We start from the raw sequence: 9,099 nt of genomic DNA on the forward strand, positions 1-9,099 counted from the left end.
TCCAATTATTCAAGAAGCATTTGTTGAAAAGACTATTTGTTCTGCATTGAATTGTCTTTGACCTCTGTCAAAGATTAATTGGCTATGTTTGTGTGAGTCTATTTCTAGGCTCTATCTAGTCTATTCTATTGATCTATTTGCTTATTTTTTCATCAATATGATACTGTCTTGATTACTGCACCTGTATAAGTCTTGAAATCAGGTAGTGTTGGTCCTCCAACTTAGTTCATCTTCAATAATATTTTGACTCTTCCATGTCTTTTGTCATTCCATAAAATATTTAGAATTATTTTGCCAGTATTTATACAGTAGTTGACTGAGATTTTTATTGGGATTGCAGTAAATCTATAAATCAAATTTGGAAAAATTGATATCTTTCCGTAATCATCTTCCAATCCATAAACATGGTCTGTATTTTTTATTTAGATCTTTAATTTCTTTTATTAGAGTTTTGTTTTCTACATATAATGTACATATATTGTTAGACTTACACCTAAGTATTTACTTTTTCATACTCCTATAAATGGTATTATAATTTCAAATTCCAATTGATCACTGCAGGTATATAGGAAAACATTCATTATTTTTTATTAACCTTTCATCCTGCAACCTTGCTATTTTCTCTTATTAGGTCCAGCAGTTGAGTGTCTGTATCTGTGTATGTATAAATCGATTTTGGGATTATCTATATAAACAATCATATCATTTAAAAACAAAGACAATTTGGTTACTTCCTTTTCAATCTCTAGACCTTTTATTTCTCTTTCTTGCCTTATTGCATTGGCTAGGATTCCCATTATGATGTTGAATAGCAATGGTAAAAAAAATCAAAATTTTGCCTGTATTGTGATCTTAAAATGGAAGTGTCTAGTTCTACACCATGTAGGTTTTTTGAAGGCATTCTTCATCATTTGAAGATGTCCACCTGTATTCCTAGTTAGCTGAGTGTCTTGTCATGTGTGGCTGAGTCTTTGTATTTGTCAAATGCTTTTCCTACAGCTATTGATATATTTATGGAATTTTATTATTTGGCTTGTTTATGTCATGAATTCTACTAATTGATTTTTGAATGTCGAACTAGTTGGCATACTTGGAATAAGTCTCATTCTATCATGGTGTTTAATTCTTTTATATGTTGTTGAATTTGATTTGTGAATATTTTGTTGAGAATGTTTGCATTTATGGTCATGAGTGACATTGGTCCCTAGTTTTTCTTTATTCTAATATCTTTAGTTTTAGTATTAACATAATGCTAGTCTTACAAAAAAAATAGGAAGATTTTTTTATCTGCTTCTGTTTCTTTCTGGAGGAGACTGTAGAGAAGTGGTTTTGTTTCTGCCTCAAATGTTTGGTAGAGTTTACTAGTGAAATCATCTGGCTTGTGGCTTTTTCCTTTGGAAAGCTGTTAATTTTTGATTCAATTTTCTTAATATATAGCCCTATTTAGATTTCCATATTTCTTTTTGTGTAAATATTGGTAGTTTGTGTCTTTTGTGGTATTGGTCCATTTCGTCTCTGTTATCAAATTTGGGGACAAGAGTTATTAATAATATTTATTTATTATTATTTTAATGTTCATGAGATTGGTAGTAATGACCACTTTTTTATTTCTAATACTGGTAATTTGTGTTCTCTATGTGTGTGTGTGTGTGTGTGTGTGTGTGTGTGTGGTGTGTTCATGATAATTAGGCTAGAGGCTTATCAATTTTGCTTATATTTTAGAATAAGCAGAATTTCCATTTTTAATTTTTTTCTATTATTTTTCTGGTTTTTTATTTTACTGATTTATGCTCTTTTATTATTTATTTTCTTCTTGCTTTAGGCTTAAATTTCCCTTCCTTTTCTAGTTTCTTAAGGTGAAAATTTAGATCATTACTTTTATATATTGTTTTATTTTCTAAGATATGTGTTCACTGCCATAAGTTTCCCTATAGGCACTGCTTTCATTGCGTACCAAAAATTTTGATAAGTTGTATTTTTATTTTCATTTAGTTTAAAATAGCTTTAAATTATCTTCTTAGATCCATGTATTATTTATAATTTTGTTATTTAATATTTGGAGATTGAAAAATGTCAGCTATTTTTCTGCTATTGACTTCTAGTTTGTTTCCATTGTGGCCTGAAAGCATACTTTGTATGGTTTCTATTCTTTTAAATCTATTATGTTTTATGGTCCAGAATGTGGGCTATCTTAATGAATGATTTATGTGAGCTTGAGAAGAATGGTTATTCTACTGTTCTTGAATAAAATATTTTACAAATATAATCAGTCCAGCTGATTGATAATGTTGTTCAGTTAAACTATTAATATATTACTGATTTCTCCCTGTTGTCTCTATTGATTCCTGATAGAGAGGAGAGGTACTGAATTCTTCAACTATAAAAGTAAATTTGCCTACTTTTCCTTTTAGTTATTTCATTATATTATATTAATTATATTATAATATATATGTTGGCTGGGTGTGGTGGCTCATGCCTGTAATCCCAGAACTTTGGGAGGCTGAGGCAGATGGATCATGAGGTCAGGAAATCGAGACCATTCTGGCTAACACTGTGAAACCCCGTCTCTACTAAAAATATAAAAAGTTAGCTGGGCATGGTGGTGGTGCCTGTAGTCCCAGCTACTTGGGAGGCTGAGGCAGGAGAATGGCCTGAGCCCAGGAGGCAGAGCTTGCAGTGAGCCGAGATCACGCCAGTGTACTCCAGCCTGGGTGACAGAGCGACACAAAACACACACACACCCACACACATATATGTATATACATATGTATGTATGTATGTTAAGTTCTGGGATACAGGTGCAGGATGTCCAAGTTTGTTACATAGGTAAACATATGCCATTGTAGTTTGCTGCACCTATCAACCCATCATCTAGGTATTAAGCCCAGCATAGATTAGCTGTTTTCCTGATGTTCTCCCTTTTCCCAGCTCCCTGAAAGGCCCCAGTGTGTGTTGATCCCCTTCCTGTGTCCACGTGTTCTCATCGTTCAGCTCCCACTTATAAGTGAGAAAATACAGTGTTTGGTTTTCTGTTCCTGTGTTAGTTTGCTGAAGATAATGGTGTCCAACTTTGCTGAAGATAATGGTGTCCAGCTCAACCCATGTCCCTGCAAAGGACATGATCTCATTCCTTTTTATGGTTGCATAGTATTCCATGGCATATATGTACCACATTTTCTTTATGCAGTCTATCAATGAGGGGCATTTGGGTTGATTTTTTGTCTTTGCTATTGTGAATAGTGCCACAATGAACATATGCATGCATGTATCTTTATAATGATTTATATTCCTTTGGGTATATACCCAGTAAATGGGATTGCTGGGTCAAATGGTATTTTTGGTTCTAGGTCTTCGAGGAATCACCACAGTGTCTTCTACAATGGTCGATCTAATTTACATTCCCACCTACGGCATTAAAGTGTTCCTATTTCTCCACAGCCTAACCATCATGTGTTGTTTCTTGACTTTTATAATGGCCATTCTGACTGGCATGAGATGGTATCTCACTGTGATTTTGATTTGCACTTCTCTAATGATCAGTGATGTTGAGCTTTTTTTCCTATGTTTTTTGGACATATAAATGTCTTCTTATGAGAAGCATCTGTTTATGTATTTTCCCCTCTTTTTAATGTTTTTTTTTTTTTGGTCATAAATTTGTGTAAGTTCCTTGTAGATTCTGGATATTAGACCTTTGTCAGATGGATAGATTGCATAAATTTTCTCCCATTCTGTAGGTTGCCTGTTCACTCTGATGATAATTTCTTTTGCTGTGCAGAAACTCTTTAGTTTAATATGATCTCATTTGTCAATTTTTGCTTTTGTTGCAATTGTTTTTAATATTTTTGTCCTGAAAGCTTTGCCTGTGACTATGTCTTGAATGGTATTACGTATATTTTCTTCTAGGGTTTTTATAGTTTTAGGTTTTACAGTTAGGTTGTTAATTCATCTTGAGTTAATTTTTGTATAAGGTTTAATGAAGGTGTCCAGTTTCAATTTTCTGTATATGGCTAGCCAGTTCTCCCACCACCATTTATTAAATACGGAATCCTTTCCCCATTGCTTATTTTTGTGAGGTTTGTTGAAGATCAGATGGTTATAGATGTGTAGTCTTATTTCTGAGTTCTCTATTCTGTTCCACTGGTCTATGTGTCTGTTTTTATATAAGTACCATGCTGTTTTGGTTACTGTTGTCTTGTAATTTGGAGTCTGGTAGCATGATGCCTCCAACTTTGTTCTTTTTGCTTAGGATTGTCTTGGCTATATGGGCTCTTTTTTGGTTCCATATCAATTTTAAAGTAGTTTTTTTCTAATTCTATGAAAAATTTCAATGGTAGTTTAATGGTAGTTCTTTCCATTTTTTACCTCACTTACTTTGATAATCTCTTCTTCATTGCATACAGGTTAAAGATTGTTGTATTCTTATAGAACTGAATCCTTTATTCTTATGCAATGCCTTTATTTGTTCCCCAAAATTTTCTTTGTTCTGTAGTCTGCTTTGTCTGAAATTAACATAGTTGTGATGGTTAATACTGAGTGTCAACTTGATTGTATAGAAGGATGCAAATTATTGATCCTGGGTGTGTCTGTGAGGATATTGCCAAAAGAGATTAACATTTGAGTCAGTGGACTGGGAGAGGCAGATCCACCCTCAATCTGAGTGGGCATCATCTAATCAGCTGTCAGAATAAAGAGCAAGCAGAAGAATGTGAAGAAATTAGACAGGCTTAGCCTCCCAGCCTATATCTTTCTCCTGTGCTGGATGCTTCCTGCCTTTGAACGTTGGACTCCAGGTTCTTCAGCTTTGGGACTCAGGCTGACTTCGTTGCTCATCAGCTTGCAGATGAACTGTTGTGGGACATTGTGATCATGTGAGTTAATACTCCTTAATACACTCCCCTTTATACATACGTCTATCCTATTACTATTGTTATTCTAGAGAATCCTGACTAATACAATAGTTATTCCTCTCTTCTTTCTTTTTTTTTTGATTAGTGTTAGCATAGTATATCTTTCTCCATCTCTTTAACCTATCTGAGTCTTTGTATTGAAAGTGGGTTTCTTGTAGAATGTACAGGTGTGTCTTGTATATTTCATTTACTCTGACAGTCTATCTTTTAATTGGTGTATTTAGACCACTCACAGTTAAAGTAATTATTGGTGTAGTCAGCTTAATATCTACCATGCTTTTAACTATTTTGTTATACTTTTTTTAATTTCTCTTCTGCCTTTTTAATTTTAATTGAGCATTTTCTATTATTCTATTTTATCTCTTCTCTTAATCTATAAATTTTACCTCTTTTTAAAAGAGTAGTCCAGCAATTTTTATTTTGTTTGTAGGACTCTTGTCAATGTAGAACTTTATATTCAACAATATAAACAGGCATATTGCAAGTGATATTCTGTAGAAGTGAAAAAGACAGATAAAAGTAGACACCTGCATTATATGTTCTTTATATAAATAGTCCATTCTGAATAGTAGAATGAAATGCAGACCAAATGCTTCTGAAAGTTTGTGTGCCTAGATCACAATTACCATCTTCCCACACTAAAAAGAAAAAGAACAATAACACAGAACATAGTATTTTCAATGATTATAGCACAATTAACATTTTCAGCCATTCACTGGCTTTTTAAGATCATGTTGGCAACTTACATTATATATACACATGGGTTTGCTTGACTAAGGTCACTATTTCAGAGAGCTTTAAAGCCATTCTAGTAGCTTTTCTGCTATTAGTGCCTTAGCATCATTAACTAGTGAACTTGTAAATGTACCACGACAGGTATTTTAATTTCAAAATCTTTCACTGCCAGAACTAAACCCTGTGTAATAACATAACATCAAATGATTCCTCCAAAAATGTTGACCAGAATAGCCAGTACCTCTTTTTATCTGAAGTGATAAGAGTAAATGATTCTGTTACTTGATGGACTGTAGCACTACCGTGAACAACAAGGAAGCTGGTTGTAGTCTCTTTATGAAGTTGTGTTATATCTATTGTGGTTATAGCCAAACCAGCATCATTTACTAGACAGCCTGTTTTTTCACTGAGGCCAGTGTAGGTGAGATGTGGCTTAGCTGCACCTTTGTTCCTTTCATCTTCCTGAGTCCAGTCCTGTAGATCAAAGGTCTTCTGGCAATAGGCTGAATTAGAATCAAAACTGATCTTTGCATCCAAACATAACAGAGCTCCATCTGAATCTTATACCATTGGACTTATTTTTTATCATGGTTGTGTTGTAGTTCAGAAAAAGATTGTAAAGCTTGACCATGTTTTCTGCAACAGAATCCACAATATTAGATGGAAATCTTATATTCTGCACAAGCTGGAGAGCTTGTTCCTTTTTGATGCCTTCTACGACGTCAATAGATTCTTTATTACATCAGGAGTCTCAGCAGAAACATCTTCAGTGTTGACACCACCTTGCAAACTTCCTGTTTATACTGGACTTTGAAATGACCTTTCCATTGTTACTGGAAAGGAGTATTTTCTCCTGGGATATTTTTGCTCACAGATCAATACTTGATTGCATATTTTGTCATTTTCTCCTGTTTGCTTGGTAAACAACTTTTTCCCAATTATTTGAGAGGAAACAGCTTTTGCTTCTTGAGAGAAAACTATCTTCACTTCTCTTTTGGGACTGCTTTCAAATGTTCCTTTTTCTCTACCACAAGCAAAACTCTTTGCCATTATCACATCTTTAGAACCTAATTTTTTTGACAATTGCGTCAGCTTCACCTGGTGACTTTGCCACATATCCTTTGGAAGGGAGATACCAGCTTCTTGCAACAATTTCATATTCATATATTCATGTAGTGAGAGATTCCTTTGCTGTTGCTGCTGTACTTGGAGTTATTGGTTATTAAACAGTTCAGAAATTCCCAGAACCTGGGCAGTAGACTATACTATGATCTGGTCTGGGACTGATGGCTGTGAAAGGTGGCAGCTAATTGTCAGCTGTAGAATATGAAGGCCATCATTCCTAAGTCTGACCCTGTCCCCTCCTGCTGTGTGCCTCCAGCCACTTTGTAATAGAGAATTTTCAGTTCTCTTTTCACATTCCTTATGGCATTGTCATCGTTCATTCTACTTATCCATATGCTATAACCGTCTACTACATTGTTGCTGTTATAACTTTAAACAAACTTTTTTCTTTTGAATCAATTATTAATTAGAAATTAAGCTATCAGTAATAACTTAATAAGAAATTAATAAGAAAAAAAAGATTTTATTTTACCTTCATGTATTCCTTTACTGATACTTTCTTTTCTTTGGGTAATCTTAGTTTTTGGCCTATATCATTTTCCTTCTCCCTAAAGAATGTTTCAAATTTCTCAGTGGGCAGGTCTACTGGCAATAAATTCCCTTAGCTTTTGTTTCTATGAGGAGCCTTTATTCCTTCATAACTTTTGAGGGATTACTTTACTGAATATATAATTATGGAGTGGTGGTTTCATTCTTTCAAAATGTCAAATATTTAACTCCTTTCTTGTTTGAATGGTATATGTTAAGAATTCTAATGTAAATTTTTTCATTGTTTCTCTCTGGGTAAGTTTTTTTTTTTTTTAATCTCCTATGCCTTCTTTCAAGATTTTCCATTTTCCATTTGCTCTCTGCAATGTGAATATGATATGCATAGGTATAGGTTTTGCTTTTTGTTTATGTTTAGGCTGCTTAGAGTTCTTTGTGCATTCTGGATCTGTTGTTTACTGTCTGTTATGAGTTTAGTTAAATTCTTAGCCATTATCATTTTGAATATTTCGTCTTCTCCATTCTCTCTTCCTTCTCTTTTCGATATTCCAATTACACCTCTGTTACACCTTTTGAAATTGTCCTTGGATTTCTTGTCCTGTTTTGTTCACACTTTTTTTTTTTCTTTGCATTTCAGCTTGATAAGTTTCCACTGACATATCTTCAGGCTCAGTGAGCCTTTCCATGACCATGTCCAGTGGCCCATGATGAGCCCATCAAAGACATTCATCATTCTGCAACAGTATTTTTGAGTTCTGGTATTTCTTTTATGTTTTCCTACAGTTTCTTTGTCTTTGCTTACATTACTCCCCCATTTTTGTATATTGTCTACTTTTTTGCATTAGAGCTTTTAACATATTACTTATAATCATTTTAAATTCCCTGCCTGATAATTTCAAAATCTGTGCCCTGTCTGAATCAGATTCTAATGCTTGCTTTATCTCTTTAGACTGTGTTTTTTCTTGTCTTTTACTTTCCTTTTAATTTTTTGAAAGCTGCACATGATATAGGTAATAGAAACTGTGACTTAAAAGGCCATTAGTGTATGGTTTTATGTTAATCTGGCTAGTACTTAAGCTGTGTTTTAATGTTTGCTTGTAGATATAGATGCCAGAAGCCTCAAACTCTTCTGGTGTCTGTGTTTTTATCTGTTGCATTTGGCTGCCCAAAGAGCTTGTTAGATAGATTTTGTACCTCTTTTAGCTGTTATCTGCTGTTGTTATACTGGAGGCTGTTGGAGTAGTGGTAATTTTTGGTGGAAAGGAAACATTCTATAATGTGACCAATTCTCTGCTTTTTAGTGGGCCTGGGTCCTTGGATTGTAGGCCTTACAAGTGTTTCTTAGCTTTACTCCACTCCATTTGGTAAGATAAAAAAGCTAGCGGAGGTTTGAGTTGGGTAAATGCCTTTCCCCCAGGTGAGATAAGGCTATGGTAAAATCTTTTTCCCTGGAGTGTAGATATTGCCATGGCGAACACTGTGGGAATAATATTTATCAATGGTTACTTTTCCTTTTTCTTTCTTTCCTTTTTTCTTTTTTAATTTAAGACAGGATCTTGCTTTGTTGCCCAGGTTGGAGTGCAGTGTCATGATAATAGCTAATGGCAGCAGCCTCAAACTGCTGGACTCAAACAATCTTCCTGCCTCAGTCTCCTGAGTAGCTGGGACTACAGGGATATGCCAACACACCCCCCTAATTTTTAAATTTTGTGTGTGTGTGTGTGGAGACAGAGACAAGGTCTCACTATGCCTAGACTGGTCTTGAACTCCTGGGCTCCAGTAATACTTCTACCTTAGCTTCCAAAAGTGCTGGGATTATAGGCATGAGCCACAGCACCTGGGCTAG

At 34.5% G+C, this 9,099-nt stretch overlaps 1 pseudogene; it reads right to left on the minus strand.

The window, feature by feature from the left end:
- Positions 1-5,534: 5,534 nt before the first annotated feature.
- On the minus strand, positions 5,535-6,800 carry LOC101002407 (annotated as a pseudogene).
- Positions 6,801-9,099: the final 2,299 nt, after the last annotated feature.

Source organism: Papio anubis, chromosome 14 (assembly GCF_008728515.1).
Source record: "Papio anubis isolate 15944 chromosome 14, Panubis1.0, whole genome shotgun sequence".
NCBI classification, from domain to species: Eukaryota; Metazoa; Chordata; class Mammalia; order Primates; family Cercopithecidae; genus Papio; species Papio anubis.